The sequence below is a fragment of the Anser anser genome (assembly GCF_964211835.1).
Source record: "Anser anser genome assembly, chromosome: 28".
Taxonomy (NCBI): Eukaryota; Metazoa; Chordata; class Aves; order Anseriformes; family Anatidae; genus Anser; species Anser anser.
Genome location: NC_139749.1, coordinates 3,216,505 through 3,225,899, shown reverse-complemented (window position 1 = coordinate 3,225,899; position 9,395 = coordinate 3,216,505). Strand labels below are relative to the sequence as shown.

The following is a 9,395-nucleotide window of genomic DNA, read 5'->3' as shown; positions in this document are numbered from 1 at the left end:
CCTTCACCTCCTCCTGCCCCAGCCTCCACCTGCTCCACCCTCCACAAGCTCTGACCTTCACCTCCACCTACCACAGCCTTCACCTGCCCCAGCCTTCACCTGCTCTGACCTTCACCTCCACCTGACCCAGCCTCCACCTGCTCTGGCCTTCACCTCCACCTGCTCCTTCACCTCCACCTGCTCCGACCTCCACCTGCTGCAACCTTCACCTCCTCCTGCCCCAGCCTCCACCTGCTCCACCCTCCACATGCTCCGACCTTGACCTTCACCTCCACCTACCACAGCCTCCACCTGCCCCAGCCTCCCCCCCCACCTTCCCCCACCCCCACCTTCCCCACCCTCCCCCTCCCCCAGCCTCCCCCCGGCCTCCCCAGCCTCCCCCCTGGCCCCGCCCCTCCCCGGCCTCCGCCTCTCCCGCAGCCAATCAGCGGCGCGCTCCGGCTCCCGGCCATATAAGGAGCGGCGCCGAGCCGAGCCGAGCCGAGCCGAGCCCACCCGAGCCCCCCCCCGCATCCTCCACCCGGCTCCTGAACCCGACGGGAAAATCCCCGTTCCCAGCTTTTCCCAACACAAAATTAATTTAAAGCAACCCAAACTCGGGACTTTTGTCCGCCAACGCAAAAGCAGTTCCCGTTCATTCAATGCCGGGGGATAAACGCATCTTCCTCGGCGGTTTCTTGCAAGATACATTAAAAAAAAATAAAAAATAATAATAATAATAAAAAAGAATATTTAGAATATGAAAAAATTAAATAGAATATTTGGAATGGAAAAAATTAAACAGAAAAACCCCGAAGCCCCCGGTGCCTCGTGCCGGGGGATGCTCAGGTGGGTGGATGAACGCCGGGCGGAGCGTGCCTCCTGCCCAGAGCGATTCCCGGAGTCCCTGGTGAAGGGAACTGCGGAAGTTTATTTGTGTGTTCCCCCAGAAGGCAAATGCCTTGCAAAGATAAGGCCCGAAGAGCTATTTCGGGAGGTCTGCAGGAGGTGGAAAGCTGCACGCCCCCTGTTATCCCAGCTGCGGTGGTAAAATATGGTCGAATAACATGTTCAGAATGTGCTTGGAATAAAATCGATGGGATCCGAGCACTGCATGCACCCTGTTTTGTTACGGGAGCTGAGCAAATTCTCTTCTGGGTGTTTGTCCCAGCACCCCGAGGAAGCGCTGAGCGTCTTCTTCAGTTCTGGTTTCTGCAGATCTCCTTGGAGGGGCGTTGCTCTGTAGGAAATCCGACCCACACACAGCATCGTGCATCCTTCAAGTCCTTCTGCTTGCTGTTGATAGTTTCGCACAAAACGAAAGCACGGCGTTTCTTTCCGTAGACAATTCCTCCTTGGAGTACCGGAGTATTGAAATCCTTTGCCGAGTCCCAAGAGAGAGGGGGAAAAAATAGAAAATAGTTTGACCTACATTCACAGGAAGAGTTCTTGAGTTAGCAAGTTCCAACCAGTTTTCCAAATTAAAGCTCAGCAAGAGCTGGCTCACTTCCCCCAAACAAACAAACAACAACAAATTACAAAAAAAAAAAATCATTTCTTTGGAACCTACGTGAGCAGTGCCAAGAACACGACCGTGAGGCATGGAAATGGACAGCGAAGGGCTCATTTAGGACCCCTCCCGCGACCCCATGGACCAGCAGGAGGCAGAAGCCCAGCAGCTGTTTTGGGATTATGCCCCAAACCAACCAGCTTCGGAACCACTTCTTGTCCCCGGGATAAAGGACTGCGAAAGGACAGGCCCTCGAATAGCGATACTTGAGACTGGAGATAAAAGAAAGTAGCAAGGAAAAACTGAAAAAATACTGATTAACATTTGTGCTCTGGGAACCCTTTCCTATATTCTATACCCTCCATCCTACTGGAAGATCTCGGCGACATCGACGTCTCCATTAGTGTCCCGAGTCTGCCGAAGTCACTGCGCTGAAGACATCGCCTCGTTAAGGCTCCTGCTGACCGCCAAGGCTCTACCCGATCCCAGACCAAGACATGGGACTATGCCACGAACGACTGCTGGTGCTGGGTCGGATCCTGCCGTGGGACGGGCAGGTGGATCGGATGGTTTCTTATGGCCCATTCCTAATTTTATTTGATCTCTAACCAACTAACTGTAACTGACTCAAATAATAATCCCAATTAATCAATATATAGGGTACTTTTAGTCCTGAAGACTACCTTTGGACAGATGTTTGCATCCCTAATCTTTCACCTCAAGAAAAAGATACCATGCTTACAGATGCTGATTCAGTGAAACTTCCCTGCTCAGCACAACACCAGCAGATGTTCATTTTTCATCCGTTTTCATCGCGGGCTTGCATGTTTTCCCAAATTAGGGATACCAAGAAGGGAACGGTAGATACCCAAAGCAGAACTATATCATCTCCTGAGCATTTTGCCATTATTAAGCTCAGGTTTTGGTCTCGAGTTTGTTTCATTGAGGTGTTTCATTGCACCGCGGGCAATTGGGAGTGGTGGTGGCTGGGCTAGGAGCCGCGTGTTTATCAACATTTTCACGTGCAGATGGAGGCGGGTTCATTTCTCCAGCTAGGAAAGACGCTGCTCAGCCCTATTTCTTTTTACGTAGTGTTTGCCCAGAGCATCCTCTCCTGCCACTTCTGCCCAGGTCCTCAGCATGGGAGCCGCTCGCCGCATGGCACCGCTCCGTCGCGCCTCCTTTCTGAGACAGGACCAGAATTTTTCCTTCTAACTCCTACACGCCTATCCACATACATAACGGTGAGTATCGGCTGGCCGAGGGTCTCCTCAGTTAGCTCTTCGAGGACACTTTGTGTAAGTTTTATGGAATGGCTGTTTTAAGCAATTTTTCCTACTCGCCGCTATGGGTTACTAATGAACTGGAAAACAGTGCATCATCATCGGGTGATTCTGGCACATCTTCCTCGATTCTTTCCAAACTCTGATGAGAAATATTTATTAAACATTTCTGGCTTTTTCTGTGTAATTATGAGTAGCATTAGTGTTTCCAGCTAGTAAAAGTCCCGGACTATTATTAGGATTGCTTTTCTCTAAATATGATTTTAAAAATACCTTATTTTGTCCCTAAAACTGACAGCCAGGAATTTCTGTCTTAAGCTGCCTTTGTTCCTTCTGTATTACACACACTTCATGAAACTAATCTGTATTAATTACCCTCAATCCCTCCATCTCCTCGTTTCCATTTGTCACGTATTGCTTTTTTGTTCTAATTGCTGCCTTTGCCACTGCGTCTGTGCCAGATGGACTCTCTTGAGCGAGGAATTACAGCTCTTTGGTGGCTTAACGCAGTCTTTTTAAAAGCTCAGCCACCTTAATTTGTGTCTTCCCACGTGAGAGCCACGCAGCCTCCCAGCTCCCTTCACCTTCGGGAGGGCAGAATTTGGGGTGGCCAGGAGGCAGGACAGCCCTCGCTAACGTCGCCTTTGGCCATCTCCAGGCGACACGTGTCCCGTGAGCCCGGCTGAACGCAGAGGGCCACGGGGAGCTGAAGGCATCCGCGAGCGGCTCCTGGGATGTGTTTTTGGCTTGGATAAAAAGCTGGGATAAAAGACACTGTTAAGGAAAGCAAAGCGATGACCAAGCAGGTGAGCACGGCAGCTGGCGTGGGAGAGACTGGGAGCTGTTGCTGCGAGTTGGATTTCTGTGGAAATGTTTGTGTCACCCACTGTGTTTTCAGGCATACATGTTTTGTTTGACTTCATAAGATGGCCCTGAGAATACTATCCTGAGCCTTCCACTGTGATAATTTATACATTTTTGAAACAACCCTTTTCAAAATCTCCCTCCTCAGAGGAAAGAGAGTATTTTTTCTCTTTCTTTCTTTTTTTTTTTTTTTTTTTCCCTCTTTATAAATTCCCTCAATGTCTGGGAGGGGTCAGACAAGCCAGAGTTCAAAGTGCCGGAGATCAGAGCACCATGACACAGTGGCTGGGGAGTTCTGCATATAGATGATTACTGCTTCTTCCCAAAAGAGTCGTATAGTTCTGGAAATCCTTCCCTTCAGGCTGATAGAAAGGGGACATTTCAGAGCTGTGTGGTTAGAATAAAGAGTTCATACATGCCTGATAGGCAGACAGAGGGTATTATTCAGAGCTGTAAGAATTGGTGGCTTTACAGTATGATACTGAGCAGTATGCAAAGGACTGGCATTAATTGGAACTACCCAGCGGAGATGTGGACATAATTATCTAAAGGACCAACTCTCAACAGATGGACTTAGTCATGGCAAACACACAGCACAGCTATCTAAAGAGCAAAAATGCAAATGCCCTAGAAGGGAGCCAGCTGAAGTCCTGCGGCTAATGACAAAAAGGAAGGACCGTTCCGTAACCCAGAAAAAAACCCTTCCTTTCCTCTCCAAGCTGCTGCTCCTTGAGCACGTGCGCAGTCGTGGCTGCATCCAGTTCCCTGTCCTCGTCGCTGCGGTGCGGGCTGCCGACGGGTGCTGCCGCCAGACATCACCCTGCGCCCAGAGGGAGGGCAGGCAGGGGGGGAGAGGGCTTGGCACCAGCCCCAGCCCCCGGGGATGCCGTGGGTCCCTGCCCAGGGGATGGCTGGGGAAGGGGAGAGGGCAGAGAGCGAGGAAATGAAGCCCCGAGCAAGCAGGGAGGACAGTCCCGGCCATGCCGAATGCACGCGATGGAGAAGCAGCAGTGCTGAGAGGTCAGAGCCGGCAGCCAGGAGAGGAGCCTGGTTTCGTTCTCTTCGTGCTGTAGCAGAAGCAAGTCACTTGATTTCTTCAAAACAGCCTCCCGCTTCCTCCGAGCCTGTGCTCTTCCTTCCAGCCCACGTGCTGCTATATATAATCTCAGCGCTGTCTACCTTTTCTGCAGCCCAATCTGGGAGTCATGCTTCCCAGAAATCATGAGATGGCACTCAAAATCACGACAGTGCTTGAAAAGAACCTTGTATTCTTGGTTGCTTGCTTTCTGATCCTTCAGATAGGTCACAGGGTCACTTTTTTTAAAGTTTGTAGCTGTTGGCAGGAAAGCAAAATTGTGAAGTTCTGTAAACAAGATGCCTGTCTTTATTTTATGGGCTCATAAAAATAACATTTGGCCTTTGCATGTCAAATGTATTGTTACCAAAATCAGTTTCTCTCTCTCCCTTTTCAGGAAAGCTGAGCAAATTTGCCCTCTGCCATCTGCTTCCTCCCTGCTTCCAGTGAAGATCCTAACCCTAACTCACCGTCTAGTCATCAAGAGGCAAAGTCACAGAGCAGTCTGACTCTGTGATTGGGGAAATAATGGTTTGTAGCAGCAGCCTCCTCATCTGTTGTGTGATAGTAAGGCTAATTTCTCTGGAAGTTTAGCCTTGAGCAGATATCTGTCACCCGGGAGAGCTTATTGATCCCTGAACGGATTGCAGCCCCTCCTGCTGTGGACAAATGTGGACAACCCAGTCTCATTGCTAGCATGATTTCAGCATAATAAGAGGCTGTGTTTACCTCGGATTTTCATGTGAGTTATTTGGTTAAACGCTGACTCTTTAATGAGTAAAAGAGTGGAAAAGATCGCTTTTTATTACGGGGGAGACTGGTCTGTAGCCCTGGGGGATGTGTGTCAGCGTTACGTAGCAAAGCTGGGGCAGCGTGAGCACCACGAGCACCATTCACGGACACGGTCGCAAGCTCCTGCTCCAAGGGTTGGACTCAGGTGCTTTAAAACAGCCGAGCAAACTCCTGCACGCAAAAGGTGGGAGCAAGAGATCGGGGTGCAAGGGCCAGAGTCTGCCACACTTCAGCAAATGGGAGCATCTGCTGCATGTAACAGAGCTGATAATGCCTTGTTACACAACATGTGGGTGATGCTCAACTGGATGCATTCAAAAACCTTTAAAAATCTGTATCATCTCTCAGTGGTTTTCCTCTGACAATCCATTCACCCTTGTAGTGACCCAAAATTTTTGCTGGCATAGCTTTCCTCACTTCCAGACAGCTTGTGACCTGCTTATTCCTCTTCCTTTAGTTTTGAAATGTCACTGTCTATATTTTAAGATGTCTTAAAAACGACTTCCCCTTTTTAGTGCCTTCTATACAGTTTTCCATCCTTTTCTTACCGCTTAGCAGTTTAGAAATGTTTCCATTACAAAGCAAAATTGCCTCAAAATCACAATCTGTTTGTTTATAGGAGCAATGTTCATGGATTCAGAGGAAAAAAAAAAAAAAAAAAGAGGATATTTGGTCATACAAAACTCTCAGCACACAGAAATTTTGTTTCAGCTGCACCTTAGCAAATATTTGCCTGCCAAAGTTTCTGCTCATGGGAGCGTGTGGAGTAGCGCAGCTCCCTCCAACGCGGGGCTGCAACGTGGTGCCCGCGAGGAGGAGGAGGAGGAGGAGGAGGAAGGGGACCCGGAGCTGCTGCTCGGGTGCTGACTCTGCCCATTCCCCGGGGCACGAGGGGATGAATCGCCTCGCCCTCCGCTTTCCGATGAGGAAGAAGCCGCCGTGCCCTCGTGGGTCGCTGCGGGACGGGAGGGGGCACGCCGTTAATTAGCACGCGGTGAACGTGATTGCGAAGGAGCGCTGGACAGGCCTGAAGGACGTCCCGTTTTGTTTCAAAGGAAAATAAAAACTAGAGGTGCCAATTTAGAGCAAGAGGAGATTCTTCAGATCGAAACAGGCCAGGTGCCTGCTAGGGGTAGAGCAAGAAGGGTGCCAGAGAGAAGGGAACTGGGTACGAAGGATTGTGAACATATTTACAGCCATCTGGCACCCTCTAATTATCCAAATGACGAAGCTGCCTGAGTGCTCACCAAAATGTGGAGAGTGAGGGAAGGAAGGAGTTTGTTTGGGCAGAGGATCTTGAGCGCTTCATGCTTTCAACGTATGTTTTTTGGAAATGTTTTATATCACTTACAAGATTATTTATATTACTGGAGATGTAGGAAAACGATAGCAGAAGGACATGGAAGGGCTACTCCTTCTGGAGTCTTCCTTCCAGGTTTCTAAAAATCAAGTCATAGGAAAGAAAAGATGCAGTTTCTTGGGAGGCAGCATCAGGAATCGGGAAAGCTTGATTCCTTCTCAGCTCTTCCACTGACACGCTGTTAGCATCATCTGAAGTCTTGCAGTTCCTAGTTTCTTGCTGCAACACCTGGAATCGTGTTATTTAGGAAAGAAATCCCAAGTTTTAGAACCACAGAGGAAACATTTGGAAACGACGTCATGCTGCTTACTCACAAAGTAACAAGGAAAATTAAAGTTTATGTTTTTTAAACACCACTATTACGCTTTTATTGGACTTACTGATGATTATTGAACGTCTGGATTCGCCAGTTGTGTTATCTTTAAATTGCTTTGCTTTGTTGTGCTTTCTTTCTGTGAATCGAAGGGTTTGACTTCTTTTGTTGGTGTTATCACTGTCCAGCTGGGAGGACATGGGTAAGAGCTTGCAGCTCAGCTCCTTCTTTAGAATGAAACTAACCTCTCCCACCTGTGAGAGTTTTAGTTTTATACCGCTCTACAGAAATGCAAGCAGCAGTGCAATTCTTGGGTTGCAATTACAGTACATCCCTTTGCCCGACGGGAGTGAATAGGAAAAAGCAGTCTTTTAATGTGAAATCTTGAGTATGTTTTTCTCTTCTTTTTGATCTGGGAGATATCATAAAGTCAAACACCGTGGTGTGATATTTTTAAAGGCTGAATAATTTTATGACCACTAATAACATCTGCTGTTCCGCCTTTTAAGAGAAGGGTAATCAAATTTCATGCTTCAGGGTATTAACTGATCACAGCAAGTACCCAAATCAGCTCTTTATTTTATTCTATCAGGAGCTAAGCAGTATGGGCTGCGTGGTCTCAGCCTCGTTCAGCTGGGAACTGGACTCTAATGACAAATTATTTGTTCTGGCATGGCAAGAAGTAAGGTACTGGACTTAAAATTTGATATTTACGGTTGCTCACATACCACAAAAGATACCAAAGTATCCGTCACGTCCTCTGTAAAATCTGTATTTTTCTTTCTCCGTAGTGGTTCGAGCACACCTCACCTGTAGTCCTGTGTGCATTACATTAAGCCAGCACGGGTACTGCCGCAAGAGCTCACCTCGGAAGGCTTCTGCCCCCTGAAATACAGCTCCCTGGGCTGAGCAGGATGGTGGCTGTAGCCATTTGTACACGAGCACTGCAGAAACAAGAATTAAATCAGGATTCAATACCCAGCACAGCAATAAAAGATGAGCATTAGCTAAATAGTGCTCAGCAGCTCGGATAGGGAAGAACAGGTCTGAGGACGGCACGGTGCGGTTAGGGAAGAAAGCCATCTCCTCTGGCAGGGAAACAATGGAGCTTCGTGTTCAAATGTTTTGAAAGAGATGTCAAACCAAGGCTTCGGCGTGCTTGTCATCGGGAAACTTTCTGTGGTACCTCGCGTGAGAGCAGACATAATGAACACCGTGTTCTGTCAGCTTCCGACCACGGGTTTCTTGCATTTTCTGTCTTTGATTCCTTACTACACTTCATAAAATTGCTTTTCACTTTCCTGCCCACGTGCTCTTCATGTTCTTAGTGAGCCATAACTTCTGTACAGCATTTTCTGCCTCCCAGTCGTTATATCCTTGTCATTAGAGGCATTTATGCCAGATTTCTTTTTTAAATACATTTTTCAAAATGCATTTCTTTCCTTTTTATACATTTCTTTTTTTTTTTTTGGATAGTTTGCATAAGTTCTTGGGTGTTGCAGCGTGGATGTATTTTTTGCCCCCCCCCCCCCCCCCTTTCTGTTACAGTTGCTTTCTTGTCTTCTGGCAAGTTTGACTTCTCTCTTTTTTTTGGTCTTTTAAGGGATGTTGCCAGAAACGCTGAGCCAAAGCAGTTTCATTTCCTCATTTTTGACCTGATCTTTTTGACTCATCTACAACAAATAAAAATAATTTTCATTCTACATTTCATTTGATCCATTCGTTTTTTGCCCAAACTTTGAGTCCAGCTGGCGGGTTTTGGTACCATCTTTCAAACGAGAAATACCAGGAGGAATTAGGTGATATTACACTAAAACTACCCTCTTTTGCTACGATGCCTCCCAAGAAGTTGCTCGTGGCTAAGCTCATAATGTACCGACAGTCCCGGTTAGCAAGCCGATCTCGGTATTTCTTTACAATTTCCTGCCGATGGCACGTCTGCCTCTGGGCATCGCCTCCTCTCGCACCAGAAGATGTTTGGTTCTGCCTCTGCCCGCTCTGGTTTGGTCGCGGTTCCCAAACGACCTGAGGTCGCTGCAGCCGCTGACCACGGGCCGGTCAGCGCGGGAGGCAGCCGAGGCAAAAAGGGGGAGAGATTTTTGTGGGGACACCTTACTTCAGAGCTTCGAAGGAAGAGGCTGAGGACGAAAGCAACATCTCCAGGGCCCAATTGCTCAGGTGAGTGCTTTAGGCAAAATTACGCCGTGCTCAGCCTGGCG

At 48.1% G+C, this 9,395-nt stretch overlaps 1 long non-coding RNA gene across 1 annotated transcript; it reads left to right on the top strand.

The window, feature by feature from the left end:
• Positions 1-513: 513 nt before the first annotated feature.
• Positions 514-8,876, top strand: LOC310887551. The gene is made up of 2 exons (XR_014575747.1): positions 514-2,733; positions 5,109-8,876. It is a non-coding gene; the product is annotated as an uncharacterized lncRNA (long non-coding RNA).
• Positions 8,877-9,395: the final 519 nt, after the last annotated feature.